We start from the raw sequence: 27,141 nt of genomic DNA on the forward strand, positions 1-27,141 counted from the left end.
TTGTGGAGCCACATGGTCACTCATCCTCAACTAGGGTATAGAGTATATGGTGCCAACTCTACTCTCAATTTCCCATCAGAGAAAGTCCTGAGGGATCAACATTTTAAGATTTAAATCCCAGAACTGCCAAGTCCATTCATTCTTCGGTCCATAGTATTCTAGAGCACCCACTGTGTGCTGAGGGCTGGGCGATGCTTTGGGAACAAGGCGGAGAATGAGACAGGAAGATGGCTGGCCCCATCAAGTTTAGTACAGTGTGGGAAACAGAAAATATACAAGTCAACATAAAAGTAAACTAACTCCTTTCAGAAAGTATTAGGAGATATGAAGAGTGTAAAACAGGCTAATAAAATGGATTGAGCTGTTCACAATAGCAGAGACATGGAATCAACCTAGGTGCCCACCACAGGCAAATTATATAAACAAAATGTGGTATGTATATACCATGGAATACTACACATTCATAGAAAATAATGAAATCCTGTCCTTTGCAGCAACAAGGATGTAGCTGGAGGCCATGATCCTAAGAGAATTAATGCAGAAACAGATAAATACTGCATGTTCTCACTTATAAATGGGAGCTAAACATTGAGTACACATGGACATAAAGATGAGAACACTCAACACTGAGGACTACTAGAAGGGGAAGGGAAAGGGGGGCCCAGGGGTGGAAAAACTACCAATTGGGTACTATGCTCACTATCTGAGTGCTGGGATCCATGCCCCAAACCTCAGCATCACGCAACATACCCATGTAACAAACTTGCACATATACGCCCAAATCTAAAATAAAAGCTGAAATTATAAAACAAATTTTTTAAAAAGACAGAGTAGCTAGGAAGATGATCAGGGAGGGACCTTGCTATGGAAGTGACTTAGGAGCTGAAACAGGAATGGGGAGCAGGTAGAGAGCTCAGTCTGTTAAATGAGCAGGACTGGGTGGCCAAAGTTCAGGAATCAAGATTTATGTGACCACAGATACCAGGCACACCTAGTAAGTCACACAAGGAGTTTAGATTTCTTCTAGGTGTGATGAGTAGCCAATGGAGAGTTTTTAGAAGGAAAAGATTAGCCTTTTTACATTGCATTTTATTTGCCTGTATACAAGACTCATTGAATAATTTGTGGGGCCTAGTGCAAAATAAAAATGGAATGCCCTTATTTTAAAACTATTAGACTTCAAAGATATCATGGTGCTCTTCCAAGCATGGCCATGCCAACATGGCTGCCCATGGAGCTAGTCTTGCCCATACAAAACTATGTTGGCATTAATAAAGCTTTATTTAAATTGACAAATATGTATTGACGACCTAAAATAAGCCAGACACTGTGCCAGGCACTGGGAGTATGAAAAAGTGAATGATCAAATGAAGAAAGCTATTTTGACCTTAATTTTTTCTTTTGATTCACTCCACACACATAAAAGGCCAGCAGACTAACTAACCCACCTTCACATGTTTAATGGTGGTCAGACCCACCGAGGTTCAGGCCATCCATTGAATGGATTTGACTTGATTACTTAGTGATAATGGGAACCATTATTACACACCCACTGTGTGCCTGGCATGCATGATTTCACATAATCTCCTCACCACCAGCCCTCAGCAAGAACCATGCAAGGAAAGCATGAGGTGAGAAATCAAGTTCAAAGAAGAGAACTAACTTTTCCATGTACATACTACTTACTGGTAATTACTGGAGTGGGCATTTAAACCCAGTTCTCATTGAATCCAGAGTCCTCCCTCTGTAGGTGCACAATCCTGCCTCCTGTACACTTTGTATTCAGATGGCTGCTGAAACTAAGGATTTAGATGCAAACTTCAATAATCTTGATAGTAACTAATGTCTATGGAATATTTGCTGTGTGCCAAGCCCTATACTAAACTCTCTGCGTAGATCTTCTCATTTTTCCCTATAAACAATCTCCTTGTGCATATAGCACTATCTCCTTACTTTTCTGGTGTGGAGACCAAGACTCAGAAAGGTTAAGTAACTTGTCTGATTCCTCCCAGACAATAAGCAGTGGAGCTTAGGAAGAAGCGAAACTGGGTAGTCCCAGGGTCTGGGTCCTTGCTTCCATTCCCGCTGTTTCTTTGCCTCTGCAAAAGCTATGCATGCCTTCCTTCTGTGGCCACTTGGTCACTTTCCTATTGGAAAGGCCAGAGCTCAGAAGTCCAAAGAACCTGGCCCAGGAAGAAGGTTTGGGGGTATGACCTGGTGTCAACATCAGGGCTGAAAATTGCTTCATGCCCTGCCCAAGAGGAACAGGAAGGTCTGACTTCTCCCCTAGCCATGGGAAAGAGTTACTTTTCTAAAAAAAGCAGGGCCAGAACCATGAGTGTGAGATGTCAGGGCCCTTTCTACCTCAGCCTTTCCCTTTGGTCTTCTGGCCATGGAGAGAGCTATCTTGAAAGAGGAAGACGTGCCCACTCTTGGTTTTCTAACCAAGGATCTGAGAGATTTTCCTAAAGAAAAGTGCCAAGCAGGAAGGTTCTGTGGCTGGATATGCCTGAGAAGGCTGGGCCCCTACTCTGCAGTGCAACCTCACAGGGACTATCAAATCAGGACTCCAGCCTTATTCTGGTATTGACCAGAAGAAAGTATTAGAGAAAGGGCAGGCATCTGTGGATGCCTCCTGGTACAGCCCCTCGCCCTCAAGACACAGAAAACCCAAGCAGCCAGGGGAAATGGCAGCACAGGTCCAGAGGCCTCTGTCAGTCCCAGGGGTGCTCTGGTGTAGGAGAGTCTGGTGTCAGGCCGAGGCTGTGTTTTGACAAACTCAGCAGGAATTCCACAATGCCACTCGGTTATTGTGAGACCCATGCAAGTCCACAAATAACTTTGGTTCTCCTAATCCCTATTTTTCTGAATTAAGTGATGTAACCTGTATTAAGAAACATATACAAATAGGGAAATATAATTATTGGACTCACTGAAGTTGCAGAAGAGCAGCTGAGGGGAGTAGTGAGGACTACACTCAAGAGCGCAGAATTATTATTACCTGATAAAAGCATCTTAGTGGGATTGCTGAATCTTGGAGTCTAAGTTTTGTAAAAGAAGAACTACATGCCCTTTCATGCCAGCACTTCCTCATTCTCATATTCTTAGCATTGGTTTGTCTTACCTCTCTAGTGTAAGTCTATTTTGAGTCCCTGGATGGCTAAGAATGTCTATCTATTGCTTGTACATCATTGATTTTACTATAAAGTTTTCAAAATTTTTAGGTTCCAAATTTCTCCCTTCAAAACCCTGTAGAAGCTCCTCCATCTAGAAGAACAAAAGGAAAGTCTGTAGACAGACAATTTTTATATTCTTTCTAAGGAGTCTTTCCTCTTCCTTGATGCTTCTAATATAAAAATAAATGATCTTCATAATTGAAATATTTTTGCTAGAATATGTTTTAGGTGAGAATCCCCAATTTCTTTTTACTTGGAATGTTGTGAGTCCTTTCATTTTGCATGTTCAATGAAGTTTTCTTTAAGTATTAAAAAAAAAACTATCACTTATTAAGTATTCAGACCTTTATGTGAGGCATTTTTAAAGACTAACTCATGTAACTCTCACAAAACTCCTTATCAAAAAGTGATTAGTAAGTATCGTCACTAAAAGTAATGGAAGTCTGAGTTTCCATCCAGGAAAGGTCTGGTAGGTGCCTTTCCAACCAGGTTACCTGGGGCGTGTTACCCAAGCACTCTGAGCCTCAGTGTTCTAATCTGTAAGAGAAGTGTAGTAATGATACCTACCTCACTGGGCGGCAATAAAGACTACATGAGGTTACACAAGTAAAACATTTAAATTGCCTAATAAACAAATTCCCTAAAGGTGCAATATACAAAATCAACACACAAAAATCAGTTGCATTACTATACACTAATAATGAAATATCCAAAAAGAGATTAATAAAACAAATCCATTTATATTTACAATGACATCAAAAAGGATAAAATGGATCAAGTGCCATGGCTCACACCTGTAGTCTCAGCATTTTGAGAGGCCAAGGCAGGAGGATCACTTGAGGTCAGGAGTTCGAGACCAGCCTGGCCAACATGGCGAAACCCTGCCTCTACTAAAAATACAAAAATTAGCTGGGCATAGTGGTGCACACTCGTTAGTCTCAGCTAGTTGGGAGGCACGAGAATCATGTGAACCCAGGAGGCAGAGGTTGCAGTAAGCTGAAATCAAATCACTGTACTCCAGCCTGGGCAACAGAGCAAGACTGTGTCAAAAAAAAAAAAAAAAAAAAAAGGACAAAACACTTAGGAAAGTAAACTTAACAAAAGAAGCAAAAGACTTGTACACTGAAAACTCCAAAACATTGCTGAAAGAAATCAAAGAAAGCACAAATAAATGGATAGATATCTCATGCTCATGGATTAGAAGACTTAATATTGTCCAAATGTCAATACTACTCAAAGCCAACTACAGATTCAATGCAATCTTTATCAAAATCCTAATGGCATTTTTATTCTTTTTTGCAGAAATGGAAAAATTTATTCTAAAATTTGTAAGGAATCTCAATGGACCCTGGACATTCAAAACAACCTTATAACAGAAGAACAAAGTTGGAGGTCTGATTTCAAAACTTATATTATAGAGCTACAGTAATCAAAATAGTGTGGTCAGCACTATTTATTTCTGGCTCTTTATTTTATTCCATTGGTCTATGTGTCTGACATTAAGACAGACACATGTCAGACCAATGGAATAAAATAAAGAGCCTGAAATAAATGCTCTAGTGTGGGTTGAAGGATCTTGAACAAGGGTACCAAGAGCATTCAGTGAGGAAAGGGCAATCTCTTCAGTAAGTGGTACTGGGAAATCTGGATATTCACATGCAAAAGAATGAAGTTGTACCACTACCTTATGCCATATATAAAAATTAACTCAAAATAAAGATCTAACTGTAGGCTCTGAAACTCTAAAACTCTTAGAAAAAAAACAGAGAGAAAAGCTTCATGACACTGAGTTTGGCAAGGATTCCCAGGATACGACTGAAACTCAATTATGTTTGAAACTCCAAACTCTAAAACTCTTAGAAAACAACAGGGAGAAAAGCTTCATGACATTAGGATTGGCAAGGATTCCCAGGATATGACACCAAAACTACAGGCAACAAAAGCAAAAATAAATGAACGGGACTATATCAAATTTTAAAACATCTGTGCATCAAAAGACACAATTAATAGAGTGAAAAGGCAACCCACAGAATGGGAGAAAATATTTGCAAATCATGTATCTATTATGGGGTTTATAGCCAGAATATATACAGAAATCCTACAATTCAAAAAAACAAAGCAAAACAAAAAACCTGAGTTAAAATAGGCAAAAAACTTAATTTGACATTTCTCCAAAGATGTTGTACAAATGGCCAAAAAGCACAAAAAAAGATGCTCAACACTAATTATTAGGGAAATGGAATTCAAAACTGCAATGCAGTATCACCTTACACCCAAGAGGATAGCTATAATTTTTTTAAAAAAGCAGAAATTAATGAATGTTGGTAAGGATGTGGAGATATTGGAACACTTGTGCACTATTGGTGGAAATACAAAATAGTATAAATGCTATGGAAAACGGTATGATGATTCCTAAAAAATAAAATAAAATAATTATAATATAATCCAGCAATCCTACCTCTGGGTATATATCCCAAAAAAAATTGAAAGCAAGAGCTCAAAGCAGCATTATTTCCAATAGCCAAGAAGTATAAGCAACCCAAGTGTCCATAAACAGAAGAATGGATAAGCAAAATATGGTCTACACATACAATGAAATACTGTTCATCCTTAAAAAAGGATGAACTGTTCATCCTTAAATACTGTTCATCCTTAAAAAAGGAAATCCTGGCACATGCTACCCTACGGATGAACCGTGAGACATTATGCTAAATGAAATAAGCATAATGCGAATGGAGAGAACTTCCTCTTCTATCAGCCATCTAGCACAGGGAACAGAATTGAGGCTGAAGGACAGCTTTAATCCCCTTCTCCATCCAAGCTTTGAGATCAATAGGCTTTAGCCCTTCTGAACCAACCTGGCTTAAAGTTTCAGAAGCAACAGCAGCTTGCAGTCATAATAGAACAACTAATATGATTCCATTTATATGAGGTATCTAAAGTAGTCAAATTCATGGAGACAAAAATTAGAATGGTGGTTGCCAGGGGTGAGGGAAAGGGAAAATGGAGAGTTGTTCTATGAGTATAGAGTTTCAGTTTAGTAAAATAAAAAAGTTCTGAAGGTTCATTACACAACAATGTGAATGTGTTTAACACTACTGAACTGTACACTTAAAAATGGTTAAGATGGTAAATTTTACATTACAGGTTTTTTAACCACAACCAAAAATAACAATAAGGCATGTCATGGTGGCTCATGATTGTAATCCCAGAGCTCTGGGAGGCTAAGGTGGGAGGATTGCTGGAAGCCAGGAGCTTGAGGCTGTAGTGAGCGACAGTTGCACCACAGCACTTCAGCCTGGGCAGCAGAATGAGATCCTATCCTTAAAAATAATTTTTAAAAATAAAAATAAAACACTGTGCCTGGCATATAAGAGAGATTCTATGAAGGCTGATTTTTATACAAATCCCTTTTCTTAATTAGGGAAAGAGGAGTTTTAAGAGGCTGAGTAACATTCCCCAAATCATACAGCTAGTAAGTAACTGGTGGTGTGGGAATTCCAACTCAGTCCAACCCAAAGTCCATGACCTTAACCATCAGAGTACAGTGTCTCATGCCTAGCATCTGTTTCCCATAGAGGGGGCTGCGAATCGAGAGAACTTCCTCTTATATCAGCCATCTAGCACAGGGAACCGAATCGAGGCTGAAGGACAGCTTTAACCCCCTTCTCCACCCAAGCTTTGAGATCAATAGGCTTTAGCCCCTCTGAATCAACCTGGCGTAAAGTTTCAGAAGCCACAGCAGCTGGCAGGCTAATACACACACACACACACACACACACACACACACACACACATTTCTTTTCTATTTTAAATACTTTAAGTTCTGGGGTACATGTGCAGATCATGCAGGTTTGTTACACAGGTATACATATGCCATAATGGTTTGCTACATCCATCCCCCTATCATCTACACTAGGTATTTCTCCTAATGTTATCCCTCCCCAATCTCCCCACCACTTCCTATCCCTCCCCTAGCCCTTCCAACCCCTGACAGGCCCCGGTATGTGATATTCCCCTCCCTGTGTCCATGTGTTCTCATTGTTCAACTCCCACCTATGAGTGAGAACATGCAGTGTTTGGTTTTCTGTTCTTGTGTCAGTTTGCTGAGAATGATGGTTTCCAGCTTCATCCACATCCCTGCAAAAGACGTGAACTCATACGTTTTTATGGCTGCATAGTGTTCTATGGTGTATATGTGCCACATTTTCTTTATCCAGTCTATTATTGATGGGCATTCGGGTTGGTTCCAAGTCTTTGCTATTGTGAACAGTGCCGCAATAAACATACGTGTGCATTTGTCTTTATAATAGAATGATTTATAATCCTTTGGGTGTATACCCAGTAATGGGATTGCTGGGTCAAATGGTATTTCTATTTCTAAATCCTTGAGGAATCGCCACACTGTCTTCCACAATGGTTGGACTAATTTACATTCCCATCAACAGTGTAAAAGTGTTTCTATTTCTCCATTCCTTACTAACATCATGTTCTTCAGAGTTACTGCTCCTCAGAAAATAAGCCCACTCCCTCTGATAGACAGAAATCAGACAATATAATGATGAAAAGCTACCCTCAGTATCCAGCTCAACACTGTTTCCAGCAGCAACAGCAGGCAAAACCAAAGTGTGAAATTAAATACTTGCTATCCCCAGAAGAGACAGACAAGAAAAAACATATGTATAGACATTGAATTATTGATTCTTATGTGCACAAGCACAAGACTATGGAAGCACAGAAGAAAAAGTGAAGCAGCCACACAGGGAGACCATGTCAGAGAAGGCTTCCTAGAGGAGTGAACATGGGCTCTGGGTCTTGAAGGATAAATAGGATTTGGCCATGTTTAGAGAGAGAGAGAGAGAGAGAGAGAGAGAGAGAGAGAGAGAGACCAATAGACAGAGAAATCTGAAGGGACATGGCTGAGGAATAGTGCATCATTGACATCATCACCTATTCATTCATTCATTAATTCAAAAAAGTCAATGAATGCCAAATACATGCTGGCCCTGTGCTAGCTTACTAAGAAAGCAAAGCCAAATCTAACTTCCAGTAGCTCCCAGGGTAGTTGAGGGATAGTAAGGGAGGTGTGACAAGGGTGTTTCAGTGGATGGGAGTGAGGAGAAGGGATTCTATATGCATTGCAGATGGAAAAAGAGGGTGGGTTTTGAGTTCCATTTTTGAGGATAGAAGATTTAGGACTCTGTGACTGATTATATTCCAGGGATGGAAGAAAGAGAGAAATCTGGGAAACTGACAGATCTCCAGCACAGGAAATCAAGAGAAAGGAATGAAGGAGAGTAAATATGTTTGGGAGGTTAAAAACTAGTTCAACTTTAAAATCAGCTTTCTAAGTTTGTGGGCCTAGAAAGCCTTCAGACTACAAGGTCATGAGGGCAAGAATAAGAATTGCAGCACCTTGAAGGGCGCACATCCCTGCCTGGAGGACCCAACACCATTACGGGTACGCATAGGTGCTAAGGAGTACTTGATGGGCTGACTCATCCTACCACACTGTGCTTCAGTCCAATCTCACTCAGCAACTGCTCTGAGAAACATCCAGATCATGGAAAGCCAGGTGAGCAAAACTGCCTTCATTCACACCCCACCAGAGCTCCACACTGTAGTTACCAGAAGCTTCCTGGGCATCCAGGAATGACACGAAACTGTTTCTCTTTTCAAAAACTGAAATGCTCCCAAGATTGAACGTGCAGAACGCTTGTGCAGCTATAATCTCAGCAAACAGCTGCCACCTTTGTGTGGCAAATGCAGTCTCTTTAGAATACTGCCTTTGATTTTGGGGAAAGACAAATCAGGCTTCACGTTTTGTTCTGAATGCGTCTCATCACAGGAGGAAATTTTCAGCAGCTTGGAATTCTGAATGTATGTAAAATTGATTTTTTTTAAACAAAAGAGTTCACGATAAAGCATCAACAAGGTTCCTGAAAGAGATGAAACCACTTCTCTTTTCCCATCCCTTTCCCCTCCCACGTCTCGTCTTTTTCTGGATTCTCTGAGGTCTTTCTCTGGAGCTGAGTCTCACTTACATTGCCATTTGCATATCTAGGGTGGCAGCTCTTCTGGCCTCAGAGGGTTAGGTCAAGAATGACAGTGGCCGAAGTCATCTCTACAAAGAGTGAGCTACAGAATAAGCCACGGGCTCTTCTCTCCTGGTGTCAGACCTCACTTGTGTTCATAAATCATCAAAATGGAAAACTGTTTGTGCTGCTGAGGAGTGGATCTGAGATGCAGCCTCTCACTTCACAGACCAGTAATAAGGGGTTGGTGTAACCACCCCGGAAGCAGCAGGTGGGGAGGAACGGCATTAAGCTGACCTGGGTCCAACTCCTCTCTTCTCTGCCATCTAGCTTGGTGATCCTGGTTGGGCACTTTGGACCTGCTGGATCTCAGGTTTACCATCTGTAAAACAGGCCAGAGTAAAGCCTACCTTGTCATCAGAAGCCCACAGGGGAACATGGGCACAACTGACTTGCAAACCACAAAGTAAAGTGCAGATGTAGAGTGACCAGCTGTCCAAGATCGCCTGGGACTGAAGAGTTTCCCAGGATGTGGGACTCTCAGGAGAGTTCTAGACAAACCAGGAGTGTGGATCACTCTGTGTCACCCAAATCTAGCACAACCCCATCATGACAGGGATCAGAACTAAGGTCATCAAAGGGGTATAATGCATTTTCTGGAAAAATGCACAGTGACTGAGTCACTAAACAAAATATCCTGAGAATTTTATGAGAAGGTTAAGCAAGAGGCTTTCTTATTCTAATTTAATCCTCCATCTGCATGGAGAGTTCAGTAAAGCTTTACATCTATTTCATAAATACCGGTATCACTTCACTTTTGCTAACAGGGCACCCAAAAGCGTAATGGCTTCAAACAACACTCATGTATGTAGCTCACGAGTCAGTGGATCAGCAGTTTGGGCTAGGCTCAGCTAGGAAGTTCTCAGCTGGACTCACTCATGGGCAGCTAGGATCTGGCTGGAGTAGGAGGGCCTCAGCTGGCAAGGCATGCTTTGGCTCCATACAATCTTTCATCATCCAGGTAGACTTCTTCATGTGACAGCTAGGCAGGGTTCCAAAAGAGTCACAGCCCACAGGCCCCTTGAGGCCTCATCTCAGCAGTGGCAGAGCATCACTTCCACCACCTTCTGTTGGCCAAAATGGATCACATAGCCAGCCCAGATTCAAGCAGTGGGGAAACAGACTCCAAATTTTGATGCCAGGAGCTCCAAAGACAAATTTCAGAAGAGCAAAGATACAGGAGGTAAGGGGGAGAACTCAAGCAAATTTGCAACTGACAGTATCTTCCTTTTTATTTTGTAAAACATAGAAACAAAGCACTTCAGTAGCTTTAACAATCTATTGCCATATCATTGCCAACCCTCTAGTCACTCAAGCCAGAAACCTTGGAATTGTCCCAACCGATCTCTGCCTCGTTCCTGCTCCCTCTACATCCAACCAGGCCCTGTCATCTTCATCATCTAAATATTCATCTCATCATTCCCTGGGATTATTCCTATTCAAGCTCCCCACCTCCAGCCTCACCCTCTCTAATCCATTCTCCTCCCTGCAGCCAAGGCAATCCTTCTAAAGCATGCATTTGAGCATGTCACGCTCACTGTACTGAAGCCTTCATTAGCTCTTTACTGCTGCTAAATTCTATCTATCAAAACCTTTCGACTTTCTACTCCAGATTCTCCACCTCCTCTACCACCAATGTTCTGGGCACAGTGAACTATTTGGCTTTTCTTAAACAAATCATGGCTTTTCATGCATTTGAAAATGCAACTCAAATTGACAGGAATGTTTGCCAAGACCTAGGTATCTGTTATCAGTTAGAGCTAGACTGAAAACTTGCCTGCATGCCTACAGGAGTATCCACTTGTACATCTGTCTATCTCTGTTATTGGATATCCCCAAAGATAACACAAATTGTTCATTGTTCAATGACTTTGTTGGTGAGAACAACAACAAGGATGATGCTAAAAGAGAAATCAGACACAGAGTGCTTAGTGGAAAGAGTTACTTATAGTCATCCCTCTGTATCCAAGAGTCCCACATCCACAGATTCAACCAAACTCTGACCAAAAATATTTGAAAATTAATTAACTAGTTAAAAATAACAAGGCATCAATAAAAATGATACAAATAGAAAAGCAATATAGTGTAACAACTATTTTGTACTTAACATTGTATTAAGTATTATAAGTAACCTAGAGATGATTTACAGTATATGGGAGGATGTGGGCAGCTTATATGCAAACACACTATTTTATATAAGGAACTTGAGCAACCTCAGATTTGGTATCTGAAGGGGATCCTGGAACCATTCCCCCAAGGATACCAATGGACAACTCCCTACTCACCTTTGTTAGTTTTGGAAAATAGCTGTAGTGGTACTAGGGCAAGCAATTGATGACAGAATTATAGAGTCCCTCTGGGCGTAAGACATTTGTTATTCATCTAAGCCCATAGAAGAAAGCTTCAGAGCCAATGACTGCCACCACCGTCTGGAACCAGCCCTCGGTACCTCTCCAGTGAGCAACTGCAACATCCTCCTCACTTCTCTTCACCTTCCAACAATCCATTCTACACATGGGAACTAGGGTGATTTTTTTAGGTAACAAATCAGGGAAGTTAAAACCTGCAGTACTTCCCCAATGCACTAAAAGCAAAATCTTCCATAGCCTAAAAAGTCCTACACGATCTGCCCCTGTGGCCTCCGCAGTCTCATCTCTTATCACTCTCCCCCTCACTTGCTGAGTCAACACCCTGAACTTCTTTCTATTCCTCAAAAGTGCATTCGCAGGACCCACACGTGGCTGATCCCACATCTGTCCCCAATCACCATCTGGCCTTTTGCATAACTGTCTGGCTCCACCAAGTCCCCCTCAAATGTGACCCCTTAGAGAGCCCTTCCCCAGTGTCACTGAAAACTAACACTGTTTGCAAGTTTGTTTCCTTGACTATTGCCTGTCTCCCCAACTGGAGTGCAATCTCCATGAGAGCTGAGACCCCAGCTTATTCTCTGTACATCTTCAGCATCCAAAACAGTATACTTAATAAAAGTTGGATAAAGGAATCATAAACAGATGAATGACACTACTAAAAATTATGAAAGAAAGATAGGTAAGTACTTAAGAATAAAGACAAATGCCACCGCTAACTCAATAGAACCCTCATACCATCTCTACACACAGGTGAGAGAAACCCCTCCCAGCTCCAAGCTCAGAGGTCTCTCAGAGAGAATATGTTGTCTTAGGGCTCAGGTAATGCTTTTTCAAGCTGGCTTTTCATTATATCTCCTTAACTGGGGTTATAAGTAGAGCTAGGTTCCCCTCTTATTGGTAGGACCATATTTTCTCACTCAAAAACTTTACTATGACAGAAATGGAACTCAGGTGCCTTAACTATGGCCTGATCAAAACTTGACAACGAAGAAATTAAGCAGTTTAAATGAGTTCCAGAATTGGCTCTCTAAAGACCCCAGCACGAGAGGGACACACACATGCATCTAATGCCTACGAGCAGCTGCACTCACATGTCCCACAGGGTCTGAGACTCACGGGGTACAAGGCAGGTTCATTATCTGCCCCTCTATGTCCACCCAACTTCTCCCTTCATCAGTGTCACTGATATCTCTGAGTAGCCAACAACCCTCCAGTTACCAAACCAGAAATCTAGAAGTCTCCATGGACAATTCCCTTTGCCTCAGGTCCCACATCCTCCTGATCCTTCCCTCTAAGCCCATGTTCTGGTTCTCATCTCCATACTCTCACTGAGTCCAAACAGTCATTATTGTCTGCTCCCTAGACAATCACATTTGTCTCATTGCTGGTCTCCCCACATCTACTCAGACATCCTTCATTCTCCCCACAGCAGCCGGAACAATACTTAAAAAAATAAAACTGTGTCCTATAGCATTTATTTATTTTTTTATTTTTTTGAGATGGAATCTTGCTCTGTTGCCCAGGCTGGAGTACAGTGGTGTGATCTCAGCTCACTCCAACCTCCGCCACCTCCCAGGTTCAAGCTATTCTCCTCCCTCAGCCTCCTGAGCAGCTGGGACTACAGGCACCTGCCATGCCCAGCTAATTTTTGTATTTTTAGTAGAGACAGGGTTTCACCATATTGGCCAGGCTGGTCTCGAATTCCTGACCTTGTGATCCACCCGCCTTGGCCTCCCAAAGTGCTGGGATTATAGGCATGAGTCATCATGCCCGGGCTTCTATAGCTTCTTAAGCACCTGCTATACCTTCCACTTTTCTTAGAATACAAGTCAAACCCTCACCTTCACCAGTCAAGCCCCATACAGTCTACCACTGCCCATCTGTTAGCCTGGCTCACACTCTGTGGTCCTCCAGCTTCCATGTCCTCAGCCTAAGGGCCTCCTTTTAGTTCCAATTCTCTCTTTTAGTTCCAACTCTCTACAAAGACTTTGCACATGCTAGTTCCTTTGTATGGAACCATCTTCCACTACCAACCATGAGCCACCTTCTGTCCATTCTTCAGATCCCTGCTCAGTTTTACTTCCATGGGAAAGTCTTCCCTGACCATCCAGTCTAGCACAAGTCTCCAAAGAAAGATAGTTTTCTTTTTTTTTCCTTTAAAACAGATATCTGTTTATAATTATGGATTCTTGGTGTAACTATGACTATAAATTCCAGAGGGCAAAGACTTGTCTCCCTTTGTGTTGTTTTGTGTGTCCAGTGCTTAGCACAGTACCTGGCACAGGATAAATGCTGAAAACAATGAACAAGTGAATGCATGAAAGAATCAAGGAACCAGGAGCAGCTATTCTGTGGAGTTGAGCTCACCCTCCAGCAGTTGGCCAAAGTCCCATATTTAGCAATCTTCTTAAGAGATGAGAGAGACAGATAAGCTAAGAGTGAAAAGTGGAAGAAATAAACTGAGTTGTTGATAGATTTAAAACCCCATGCTGAAATCTGCTATTGTTTCCATGTAACTTGCAAGAACCCACTGTAATTTGCATATTTCTGCACGAACACAGTGTGTAACTGACTCCCAATCCCTTCTAGATGGATGACACATTTACTGTCTCTCTTTGGGAATTTTATGTTGTGTCCCAGATTCCTTAGAAATTGGAGAGAGGTGGGAAGTAAGCACAAGTAAAATAAACCAGGTTTGCCATTGTCAATATGCCAAAGAGAAGAGAACTGGTAAGATCTAAGGGATGTCCCCACACACTCACTTTAACCATCATTTTTAAGAAAGCACACACACACACACACACACACACACACACACTATTGCTATGAGAAAGAAGCAAAACCATTCAGATCACTAAATGAAATGGTCCTGAATTACCTATCAGCCGACTGACAGAGGCAGCTTTCACCACAAAGCAGGCACTATGCTACGTGCTGAGAATGCAGCAGAGAATGAGCCTCTAGGCCCAAAGCCTGTGCTCATGGACCACAGTGTGGTGGGGGCTGTAGCTTTGAACAGGCTCACACTGTGGTGCAATCAAAGCTGAGAGGGAAGTGCAGGGGCCAGGGCGGCACATAGAAGGGGCACCTGACCTGGCCTTGGAGGTCAGCCACAACGTGCCAGAGGAACTGAGAGCAAAGCTGCATCACAATAACCCCCTGGAGCCTCGACTTCCTCATACATAAAATGGAGATAGTGAGTCCACTTCCCAGGGGGCTTGAGAGTATCTAATTCAAAATCATAATCTCTAGCTAATACTTAATAATCACCTATTTTGTACCAGCCATTGGGCTATGCACATCTTGTGCATTAGCTCATCAAATCTTCATCACAACTCTAGAAAGTAGATACAAATATCCCCATGTTACCAATAAGTAAACTAAGGTTTAGGGAGGTGAGGACACCTCCCCAAGTCACTGGTGACCCAGGTCTGCCTGACAACACGCTTTGAGGCACAGCACTTCACCACCTCCCTTATGCGGCCCTGACAAGTTCTCAACCCAAAATAAATCTTCAATGAATTTCAGTTTCTTTTCTCCCTTTGTCCCCTCCTCTCCTTTCTCCATAGATGAAACAAAACAACAAAGAACCCAGAGTGCTGTGACTCGAGCTGGTTTCCCTGGATTTCATGAAGCCAGTTTTTCTGTCTTTGAAAGGTCCTAGAAGGGGAAATTAGAATATTGAGAATTATTCCCACCTCAATAATAAGAAGCCAAATTGCTGAATCCAACTGGGGCCTCAACCCTCATCCACGGGAGGCCCTGGGGCAGATGGCTCTAGGCTCTGCTTCCCCTGGGACTGGAAGTTACTAAGTTTAAAGCCTGGTTGCTAACAGACCTCAACAATGGAGTCCAGAAATTAGTCAAGCCCACCAGTGACTCAGAACACAACCTCCCTGCAGTCCTCCATGGCCTGTGTTCTATAAGATGCAGCTCCAGCTGCTGCTCTGCTGGCCCATCCTGAGGACTTGGCACCATCCCACCCAGAAATGTATCACTTCACTGGCCCAGCCCTGCCTTCCCCTCTTCCACCCATGCCCAGCTCATTCACTGTATTTCAAGGCTTGACCTCATAGAAAATGTATGTATTCATCCATTTTATTTATTCTTTCACTCATTATCAGGGTCCTACTATCATGCATGCATTTGTGGACTCCCCGTTGTGCTGATATTCTGATTGCGTTTGCAGATAAAGTTGGAGGAGGAGACCTGACTCCTGGCCAGTTGCCCATTGCTCACTTGACTGTGAGCATGTATCTCCAGCTGTCAGTCAGGTTCCTCCCTGTACTTGATTCCAAAGCTGCAGAGGTTAAAGTCATAGGACTGTGAGGTTTAAGTCACTGGGATGGTAGCTCTGCCTTCTCCAGCTCAGCTCAGCCAAGAACAATCAAGGTCAGATTCCAGATCAATCCAGGGACCCTTGGGAGACTCTGCCCCCAACAGGTAGGGGCTCAGAGAATACTGCTTGTTCTCTCACACAGGCAGCAAGACTGGGTAGTTACTCGGCTATAGGGAGCCCTGGGCTCCTGAGATACCTCTGAGAATCAGTCCCCAGACCATACTCTTTGCCCTGACCTACATGCTCAGTTGGCCTGAACTTTTAGTCTCCAGCAAAGTAATGGCGTGCACATGGAGTCACCCAAACTCGGGACCATACCCTAACTCTGTCACCTTCTAGTTTGGTGAATTTGGACAAATTGCTTTATGCATCTAATCCTCAGTTTCCCCATCTATAAAATAGGGATGGTAATAATAATTATAGTACCTGCTTCACAGGATTAGTTTGATGATTTAATGAAATAATCACACAAGGAGAATTTTACCCAAAGTTTCTCAACTTCAAAACTATTGACATTTCAGTCCAGATAATTTTTGGTTGTATGGAGTACCTGTGCTTTGCAGGACACTTACCAGGCTCTCTGGCCCCTATCCTCTAAAGGCCAGTAGTCCACCTTCTGCTCAGTTGTGACAACTCAGTGTCTCCAGATATTCCTCAAAATCTCCTGACATCATCCCTGCTTCAGAACCACTGGTTAACTCAATGCCAGAAAAATAACAAGTTTAATTAATGTTAGCCATTATTATTATTGCCCACTGGAACTCAGTCTGCTTGAATGGTCTCCGGCCCTGTCCAGCTCTTGGCAGCTCCATAGCCTAAGGTTTATGCTCAACCACAATTTTCTATGTACTAGGAGGATCCTGATTCAAGATATTTGGAATTATGGCACAGTCAACAGCCTGACAATGACTAGAAATGTATCTATGCCCTACTGAACAGATACTGTCTGTCTCCCTGGGAATATAAAGGAAAGAATTGGAAGAATTGGAAGATGACAGTAGAATCAGGAAGACAGTTTCCCGAAGCAATTTGGGACTCAGAAAGAGAATGAAAATCAGTGTTGAAAGTACTAAAGAGCATTAGGAAAATGATAGCATTCAACCAATACAGTAAGACATGTAAGAAATAGAGACGATGATATACTATTGGTATTGTCAATGTGGGACTCAGAACCCTTGATGGCAGATGTGTTCTGAAGACCAAATGTGTTTACGGATGTAAAAGTGCCTAGCCCATGACCTGGCATATTGTAGACCCTCAATAAAGGTCATATAAAACTATCATTCAGGTTGACTGGATCAGATGGAATTGGCTCAGCATTCTACATCAGAGGTGGGAGGGATCATTGAGACAATCTGACCCAGCTCCTTCATCTTATAGCTGAATACATTTACATGGAGAGAGAAGAAGTAGATTGGGAAAAATCACACAATATGTAAATGACAAAAACTATAATTAGAAGTACGTTTTCCAGACTCTACAGGTGGCTGCAGTGCACATAGGCATATACACATAGATGGTTCTGTCCTGAGACCAGCACACTTGAGTTACCTGAAAGTCAGACTCAGCAGCTGAATAAAATCATGAGCAGGTGCACCTGAGTAATGTGGTATTGTGCTACTCCCTGCCTTCTGGCCTTGGCATCCCCCAAACTGTCATCCTAGCCCTCTTGACTCTGCTACCCTGTGTTCCTGGCCTCATTTTCTTCTTCTTCTTTTTTTTTTTTTTTCCTCTTTCTTCTCTCTCCTCTCCTCTCCACAAAACCCTTTATCAGAATCATCTGGTCCTATGAGAATAGCCCGATTCCTCATCATTTGGTTCAGCATCTCCCTCCTGACAACAACTAACTTGCATTGAATGTATACTATGTGCTAAGAATTGTATATGCATCACCTAACTATATAATAATGGTCACTACTATTATCTCCAGTTACAGATAACGAAACTGAGCCTCGGTTTCATGTATAGGAAAGGAGAGGCAGGGTGTTAATAAGTAGAATTAAAAGAGACTAACATCAAAACACTAGCTGGGAGGAAACATGGTTTTCCTAGAGTAATAGGTAGATGTGGTTGAATTTCTGGGAAGAATGAACTAGTTTAGTCTGAAGGCCAGAGGGAAGTGGCAGCTGAAGAAGTTTTTCTGGGAAGACTCCCAGAATTGTGTTTTTCCTCATGTCTGGTAAATACAGGGTCATTAAGTGGGTGAGGAATGGGATGGTCGTGATGCTGAGCTTCTTGGTCAATGGGATTCACAGCCATGCAATGACATCTCCCTCTCTGCAGCCTCCAGTCCACCCAGAGGTCCATATAGCCAGACTCTCATTTGTCCTCACCTGTCTCCTAAATCACAGGTGGAGTAGGGATTACAAGGCTCCACCTGTCTTGATGCCCGACCTCCAGCTCCTGACCCACTTATGACTAATCCATCTGTGGAGCCGTCCAAGACTATGACCCACTTCCCACAGTGCTCCTCCCCAGACAAGCTTCCCTGTGGACCGTCTTGTGCCCTGGTGTTCCTGCAGCCTGAGGGCACCAGCACCGCCTGTTCTGGACAGCTCCACCCAGCCCAGCCCTCACCTGGGCGTTGTCCTGGACTCCACCCTCCCCTTCCCCTTCTCAGCCCAAGACTTCTGGCTCCGCCTGCTCTGGCCTAGAAATGTGTCTCTCCCACCTGGGTCTTTGTAACAGCTCCTCTCCTCCATCAAGTTTCTCGTCTCTGATACACTTACCTCTCAAAAATGCAAATACGTTAATATTAGGTTAATGCTTAAACACCTGCTATATAGTCGCATTTCTTGTAGGATAAAACCCAAGCCCCATGGATTAAGTGTCCCACCCTAAAGCTGAATCTATCAGTCTAGGATTTCTTCTGCCAAATGAGTCTAGGGAAAATGATGTTGCTTAAAGTCAAACACTAAGGCTTTGAAACATTTGGGCTTACGCTCAGCAACCTTTAGATTGGAGAAACTTACATCTAAAAAGAACCTTAAATCAACTTATCCCCATGTTCTTTCCTTGACTGCCAACAGTGAGGAGGTACTCACAATGTAGTGAGACACCCCATTCTGTTGTGTGAAGGACTTTCTTATCACAGGATCCCAGAATCTTAGATTTGTAACACACTCAGAAGGTGATATTCTTCCACCCAATGTAAACACTTCTCTGCAATAAATGAGCAAATAACCTGACTAATTTTCTTGAAATATCCACACTATAATGTAATTGTGTTCTGGAATCCAAATACAGGCTTTTGCCTTTTTACCACATAAATATCTTCCACCATACAAAATATGTTTGTTTTCTGGATTATACCAATATGGTACTCCTGTTAATTCTTTTCCAGTCAGAAGTTTGATCCACTTCCCTAAGAGTGCAGACTCTAGAGACAGCTACAGATAGCCTAAGTTAAAATATCATCTCTGCCATTTGCAAGCTGTGGAAACTTGGTTGAGTTACCTAATTTCTTTGAGCCTCAGATTTCCCATCTGTAAAGACGATACTTGCCTTTTTAAGCTATTATGAGGACTAAATAAGATAATTTATATAAGCTGCTAAGCACAGCGTCTGGCACATATAAGTGGTCAATAAATGTTATCTTTTATTATTTAAAGTGAAATCTTTCTCTATGATGTCAGTGATGGCTTTCAAACATTTTCTCCTAGAATCCCAATATTCAAAATAGATAAAGTAATATGCCTCTGATAGCAGCAAGGGCGGATGTCTGAGGTTCCCATTGCCCCTGCCTTTCCTGTCCCTATTTCCTCTTCTTTATGACCCCTGAGACACCGCAGTGGAACCCTAAAACTCTTTCCAATATAGTTTGAAAATAAATAAAATATAAATAAATAAATAAAATGTTGTACCAGGAAAAGGCAATTGCAGAGACACATGGATATGTATTACTTTCCTATTGCTGCTGTCACAAACTTAATGGTTTAAAAATACATAAATTTGTTATCTTACTGTTTTGTAGATCAAATGCTCAATGAATATCTCACTAAGCTAAAATCCAGGTGTCAGCAGGGCTGTGTTCCTTCTGGAGGCTCTACTGGAGAATCTCTTTTCTCATTTTATTCAGGTTCTAGAAGCTACCCACATTCCTTGGCTCATGGCTCCTTCCTCCGTCTTCAAAACCAGCAATATGGCACTTCTCAGATGTTGCCTTAATCATCAGACCCCTCTCGCCAACTCTCTCTTCTGCCTCCTTCTCCTACTTATAAGGACTCATGTAATTATATTGGTCCTACCCAGATAAACCAGAATAAGCTCCCTATTTTAAGGATAGCTGGTTAACAACATTAATTCCATCTGCAACCTAATTCCCTTTCCCATGTAACATTACATAACGCATTCACATTTCTGAAGATTAGGACAAAGACATCTTTGGAGAATCTTTCTACCTGCCATAGCAGTCACTAGAGAGGTCCTTAGAGACCAGCCTGGAAAAATCACTCAAGATTTGGAGACATAAACATCCTATTCACCTCACTACAATAGTTTGCAGCCCACTATTCTTCATCTTGTTCTTAATTTTAACATGAAGATCTTTGACAAATCTTGCTACAGTCAAGATACTCTGTCTGCCATTACCCAGACTTACCATATATGACCGTCCTATCAGGGTGATTTGTTGCAAGCAACAGAAAATGACTGGCTAGTTTAGGCACAGAAGGCATTTGATAAAAGGTTATTTTGAAACTCACAAAGCTCTGGAGGGATGGTGAACCAGTCAGAGATCAGGTAGCCAAGAAAGTCCCCCAAGTTTATGGTAGAACCCATCTGGGCAGAAATTGTTACTAGTGTCCCTCAAAACCCACTGCCATAGACAGAGGATTCTGCCTTGAGTGTTGCTACTACCATTAGCCCAGAAATTTAATTGATAGGCTTGATTCTTCACCTACTTAAACCCAACCTCAAGTCATAGGTGGCTGCCTCTATGCTATGTCTTTGTGGAATCCCAGTCAGTCTTATTTGAAAAACTGGGAGGGAGAGAGATGCCAGAAAAGGACTGAAAATTTTACCTGTTCCATTTCCCTCCCAGCCTCTCTGATGGGAGGACTCTGGCAGGTGCTCTAAAACCTGTAGAGTCCGCCTGCCAGAGAGGCTGGGAAATGGAGCACGTGACATTTTCTGTTTTATGGTAGAAGATGGGCTCCACATCTCACCAAGATCCATAAAGGGGAGACATGTAAGTAAGTCCAAATGGTGGAGACATAACGACAATGACAAATATCCACAGTACCAGCCTAGGAAGCTTGAAAGAGAAATAAGGATATTTTGGAATTACTAGTTCTTGGTAAATCTATTATGGCTCTGATTCCTACTGATTCCTACTTCTCTTTCTAAGTACACATAACCCCTATACCATTTAAGTAATCGTTTCTAGTTCATTGCCAAAAACTGGACTTGAACCCACAATTCCTAAAATCGAGGTTTTAAAGATCAAGATAAGACAGGCCAATCCCCAGTCTTCGGGCGTCCCTCTCCCTCCCTGTTTTTCAAATAAGGCTGACAGGGATTCCACAAAGACTTGTGTAAGTCTTTTCAGAACCCTGGGCTATAATTCACGTGGAATTGAAGAGCTGAATTAATTAAGAACAGTGAGGTGTTCACCTCTCTCCTATCTCTTGAGTTTCAGTCTTTCCAGATTAAAGGCTGTTTGCCTTGATGAATTGAGCAGCTTGGCAATCTCTATGATTACTCTCAGCATTACACCATCATGCTTATGCCGTGGACTCTCCTTCTTTTCCCACCATGTATCTCCAAACAGTACAATAAAAACCCTTATTTTTCTTTTTAGTGGTTTTTCAAAAGCTTTCACTCCTTGAGCCTAGCCTTCCTGACATGATTCTTACAAATGGGTCATTTCTCCCTGTCATTGGCTGTATTCCCTTTCTTAATATTTGTAACACCCACACCCATCAGAGATGATGCTATGGAGTCACGTTGCTTTCTAGTTCACTCGTCTCTGGATTATACAATGGAAGAAACATGGATGTTAAGTCCAGATTTAGAGTACTTGAATCCTACCTACAGCTCTTACTAGTAATGTGAGCCTTGTCTCTAAAATTAAGGTAATAATTCCTGTTGACTCTCACAGAGCTTCACAATGGGGTATCTTTGCTGCAGTAACTTGCGGGCATGTTTTCTTTGAGGTTTTCTTGAGCGTTTCCCTTTAGTGAACATAGAGTTTTACCTGTTTGTCTAAACTTCTTTTCTCACATCCCTTAAAAACAGATGGACAAAGAGGTACCAAATTTGGAGGGTTCTTTGAGATAGCCTAACATAAAATATAACAAAAAAGGTATTTTAGATATATACATATATGTATATATAATTTATATTTTTTTATATATATGTTGGGCTATATACATAAATAGTCATATATATATACTATAGACTATACATATATAATATAGTCATATATATATAATTTGGACTATACATATATAGTCATATATATATATATATATACACACACACTATAGACTATATATAGAGAGAGTCATCCTCCAGAGCAGAGCTGTCCCTAGGGTGTTGCAGGCCCTGAGCAAATTATTTTGGTGGGGTCCTGTCATATAATCAATTTAATTTTAAGATATATTACAAAATTCCTTGGGTCATGTTAAGCAAATTCATCAAAAAATACTTAGAGAAATGGACAAAGAAGAAGGAAAAACATACTTGTTTCTTGTCCAATCAGTGCACATGAAGATTCTTTATACTGTCACATCATAGCTTTCCATTAATGTCTAGGTACCATCTTCTGATGGTTAATTCTATTGTCAACTTTATTGTGCCATAGGGTACCTAGGTACAGTAAAGGGTACCTGATTAAATATTATTTCTGGGTGTGTTCGTAAGGGTGTTTCTGGATTACATTAGCATTTGAATCAGCAGACTCAGAAAAGCTAAGGGCCTCCCCATCATTCACTCTGTTGAGGTCCCGAATGGAATAAAAAGGTAGAGGAAGGAAGAATTTGCCCCTTTTTCTTCCTGGCTGCCTAAATTACTGGGACATCAGCCTTCTCCTGCTCTTCAGCTGGAATTTTCACCATCAGTACCCCTGGTTCTTAGGCCTTCAAACTCAGACTGGGATTATGCCACCTGCTTCCTGGGTCTTCAGCTTGCAGACAGCAGAAAGTGGAACTTCTCAGCTTCCATAGTCATGTGAGCCAGTTCCTGATTTTATATATATATATATATATATATGTGTATATATATATATATATATATATATATATATATATGTGTGTATATATATATATATATATATATATATATCCACATTTATATTAATATATGTCTTGTATATTTGTTCTCTTTCTCTGGAGAATCCCAATAGCATCTCTTTGTGTACTTTATTTTCAAGTATACTGATTCTGGGTAATTTTATATGTCCCACTATAAGAAAAAAAGTATCAATCCTATATTTACTCACACTGCCATGGCCCTTCAGAACCTGTTTGTTTGGGAACAACATATATCTCCGTGCCTATGCAGTTCCCTAGTAGCATTTTTTAATGCCAGTTACATCATTACTCACGATGCTGCATCATCTGCCATGCCACCTATGAATACTGGCTTCCAGTGACTCAAGAGGTTGTTACTAAGCTTCATTGATGAAGACTACAAATGCAAGTCTTACTCAGAATATGTAGGAAAATGTGAATGATAAATCATTTTTCAGTTATGTCAAATTTACCACTCACAATTTTATTATGTACACATAGAAAAATGTATCTTCCAACCATGTCTGGAACTCTCTGGTCTGCAATCACTGCATTTTTAGAATGTTATCTCTTTCAGTGTTGACCACATTACTGCCTTTCATTCACAGGCATCAGTGGGAGCACAGGTGGGGGCTTATGGAAGAAGTAAGAAGAGTGGTTTTATTTACACAAGAAATGTCTGCCGCTTGCCGCATGGCCTAAGATCAACCCAGAAGAGCACATCACACATCAATCAGATGCAGAAGAGAGCATTGGTGAGAAGAATTCATTGACCCATCTCAAAAGCCCTTGGAGTAGACAGTCATGGCCACCTCTGGCAGCCATCCTGACATGTATTAAGGAGCCCATTCAGTGGGGTAAAGTGACTTCCTTGGGTGTCAGCAGTGAAGGTTGCACAAAGGTGGGGAATAGTGGTAAGGGGTGAGGTTTGAGAGGTCAACAAGGGTAATAAGTAAGCAGGGCCAAGTAAAAAAGGGCTGCAAGGATGGGCAAACCAAGCAGCAGGAACAATGTGTGGAAAGGCATGGAGCTTTGAAATGAGAAGGTGCATCCGGGAAACATCAGTTGATCTCTTGTGGCTGAAATAATGCATTTATGGAGGGTCAGGATAGAAGGTTGGGCACAAGACCAAAGCCAGAGTTCATTGGCTTAATACGTCAAGCAAGAGAATTTAAATTCTATAAGTCATGAAGACTTCATGTAATATCTTAAGTAAAAGACAGACATGACTGGAATTGGAGTTTCAGGAAAAACACTGTGGGAGCAATGGGAAGAGAGAGAGACTGCTGGGGAGAAACCAAATAGAAGGAGGTTGTTTTAATTATCCAGGAGATGATGAGGACAGTCTCTGAAATTGATGCCAATTGAACTTGGGAAAGGAGTTATTGGGCTAGAGAGGACACAGTAGACTCTAACATGTTTCAGGGGCCAAACAGACAGGATGTTGTGATTGATGAATGTAGGAATGAGGATAGAGGAGGAGCCCAGGATGACTCCCAGCTTCTACTCATGTTGCCTGGGTGGAGAACAGTGTCATTCCTGAAACAGGGAACTGAGAAGGAGCAAGTTTGGCAGGAAAGGGGATCAACTCAGGCTGAAACTTGCTGAGTTAAAGGAGCTTCAGGACATAGAAGAGGAGGCTCCCAGAAGACAGGGAACAGATTCAAAAGTTGGGAGTGAAGTTTGGCCTGGAGAAAGTCATGGAACCCATAGAGACGATTCTAGAATGAGAAGACAGCTAAGAGGAGAATCAGAGAAACACTACAATTTAACAAACTGTCATGGTGTAAAACTCAAGAATTGAAATACAGAAGACCCTAGGATGAAAGTCCATCTTCCAAGTATTAGAAACTATGCCCAATTTTTTGGCCAAGTTTTCACAATCTGCTATCCACACACATCCATATTCCCTCTTTTCTTTTTCAATGACAAGTAAAAGCACAACCTTCATCCTCACCACATGTACAAAATTCTCGTGCAAAATTTCTCTAGAGCCTAACATGGGTGCCCTCTTGAGTCAACAAGAATGAACACTGCCAGTGAGTTTGTAGAAAACTGACTTCACGAACATGCCACAAGCTTACAGTAGACATTGCCAAAGGACTGGTCACAAGAGCCAGTCAGTCACAGCTACTAGCCCTGAAGGAGATGAGTCCAGGAACCTAGAGTTTAGACCTGTAAGCAAACAAGAGTAGAAAGACCTTCAGTTTACTTTTGTCTTCCGCATTTGCAGGCAGAGAAACTGACGCCCAGAGATTGAAAGGACATTGTCTAAGGTCAGCAGTGAAACCAGTTGACCAGATCAGTGTGACTAAGTTATGTCATGTTGGTTAAAATGTCTTAACAGGCAGCACATTTCCAAAGTTTCTGCCAATGCGACCAGGCACCATGGGCATACTTCAGAAACTAATGAGTCTGCAGTTCCTCTAGCTCATTCGTAAGTTCCTGGGATGAGACTCAATCCTGGTAAGGCATGGATGAGTGAAGAAAAGGTGGAAGTTATTACCCTTCATAGGGCTTCAGAGACTGTGGTTGCCACATATCCCTCATCCCTGAGGCCATTGGGATCTGCATTTGTCCTGGGCAGGGGCTTTGGGGTGATTTAATGATCATGACAAGGGGATCCAAGGAAGGAATCCAAACTTGTCTTGAAAAAGTGATTATCTTCAAAACAAGCTTGTGTCAGAATTCTCCTTCCCAAAAATAGCTGTCCATGGGTTTGCATTTTCACAGCTCTCTTCTGGGCATCCAGCTTTTGGCCTGACCTTGGTTCAGGCCTTCTCCTTTATAGCTGCCAGAAGGATCTTTCTGAATATCCCTTTTGACAACATCTCTCTCTGCTTGAGAGAACCCAGTGCTCTCTTCCACCTGCAAGCAACTTAGCAGACATCCTGGCCACAGCCTGAGCCTACAGCTTTTCCAGCCAGGTTCTCCCAAGTTCTGTTGCTCTGGGCGTCTTCCAGTTCCCTAAGTACAACAGGTATTTTTAGGCCCCAGTGCCTTTGCACATGTTTCCTGGAATACCATTTTCTTTGTTACCCACTAAAAGCAACTCCCACATATTCTTACTTATTTAATTTTTTGCATTCAGACTTTGAATTCCTCAAAAACAGTAACTGGTGTCATACTCACCTTGTTATCCCCAGTACATAGTTCAGGATTTGCCAACATGTTGGAATGAATGCCTATGAGATAATCAGACTACTTGCCACAGTCAGGAGAAAGAGGAAGGCTAGAGTAGCTGTGAATAGTACAGGATGAACCTCCTCATGAATGTGGAAGAGGGGGAGCATCAACAGAATTACCATGAATTGACACAGTGGCCATATTTCCACCTGGTGGAGGAATCCATTTTTAGCTCAAACCATCCTCAGGAAGTTACTTTTCCCACCAGAGAGGGAGCAGGCTAAGAACAATCCCCTTCATTAATTCCTCCCAATAACCTGAATAATGGATGGACCATGGGGAGTTCAGAAACCCAGGTTATAGGTTGTAAATGTAGCTCTGGGCACACTGGGCAGGAGAATAGGGGTGGTCCCTTGGACAGAAAACCAGGGTAACTATTTCCCAGAATAAATTAGAAGAGGCAAAGTTCCTTATGAATATTGGGGAATGCCATTGATGGCCCACAACGTAAACTTCAGTCAAAACATAGCAGAGGCTGGAGATTTTCTGCAAATAAACAGTAATGCGTAGGCAAGAAGAGCAAGGTATCTTCAGAAGGAAGTCAGCAGTATTTTCAGGAAGAACCAGAATGTAGTCCATTCTCTGAGCTGTTTCTAGCCTTAGGTTTTCACCAGGTACATACCGAGAGTGAAATAGCAGCTTATATCAGGCTCTTGTATACCCCATACTATATGATGGATAGTTTTTTCTGTACTAGTGTTCTCAAGTTGTCCACATAGGTTTCTCATTCTATAATATGAGCTC

At 41.9% G+C, this 27,141-nt stretch overlaps 1 long non-coding RNA gene across 1 annotated transcript in view; it reads right to left on the reverse strand.

Annotated features, from left to right (window-relative positions):
• LOC105719131 (uncharacterized) overlaps positions 1 to 11,747 on the reverse strand; it is a 272,253-nt gene extending 260,506 nt beyond the window's left edge. Inside the window, exon 1 of the long non-coding RNA XR_010344545.1 lies at positions 11,557 to 11,747. This is a non-coding gene — a long non-coding RNA (uncharacterized LOC105719131). The remainder of the gene's footprint in view (positions 1 to 11,556) is intronic.
• Positions 11,748 to 27,141: the final 15,394 nt, after the last annotated feature.

Source organism: Aotus nancymaae, unplaced genomic scaffold (genome assembly GCF_030222135.1).
Source record: "Aotus nancymaae isolate 86718 unplaced genomic scaffold, 86718_ANA_hifiasm-v0.15.2.pri h1tg000029l, whole genome shotgun sequence".
Classification (NCBI taxonomy): Eukaryota; Metazoa; Chordata; class Mammalia; order Primates; family Aotidae; genus Aotus; species Aotus nancymaae.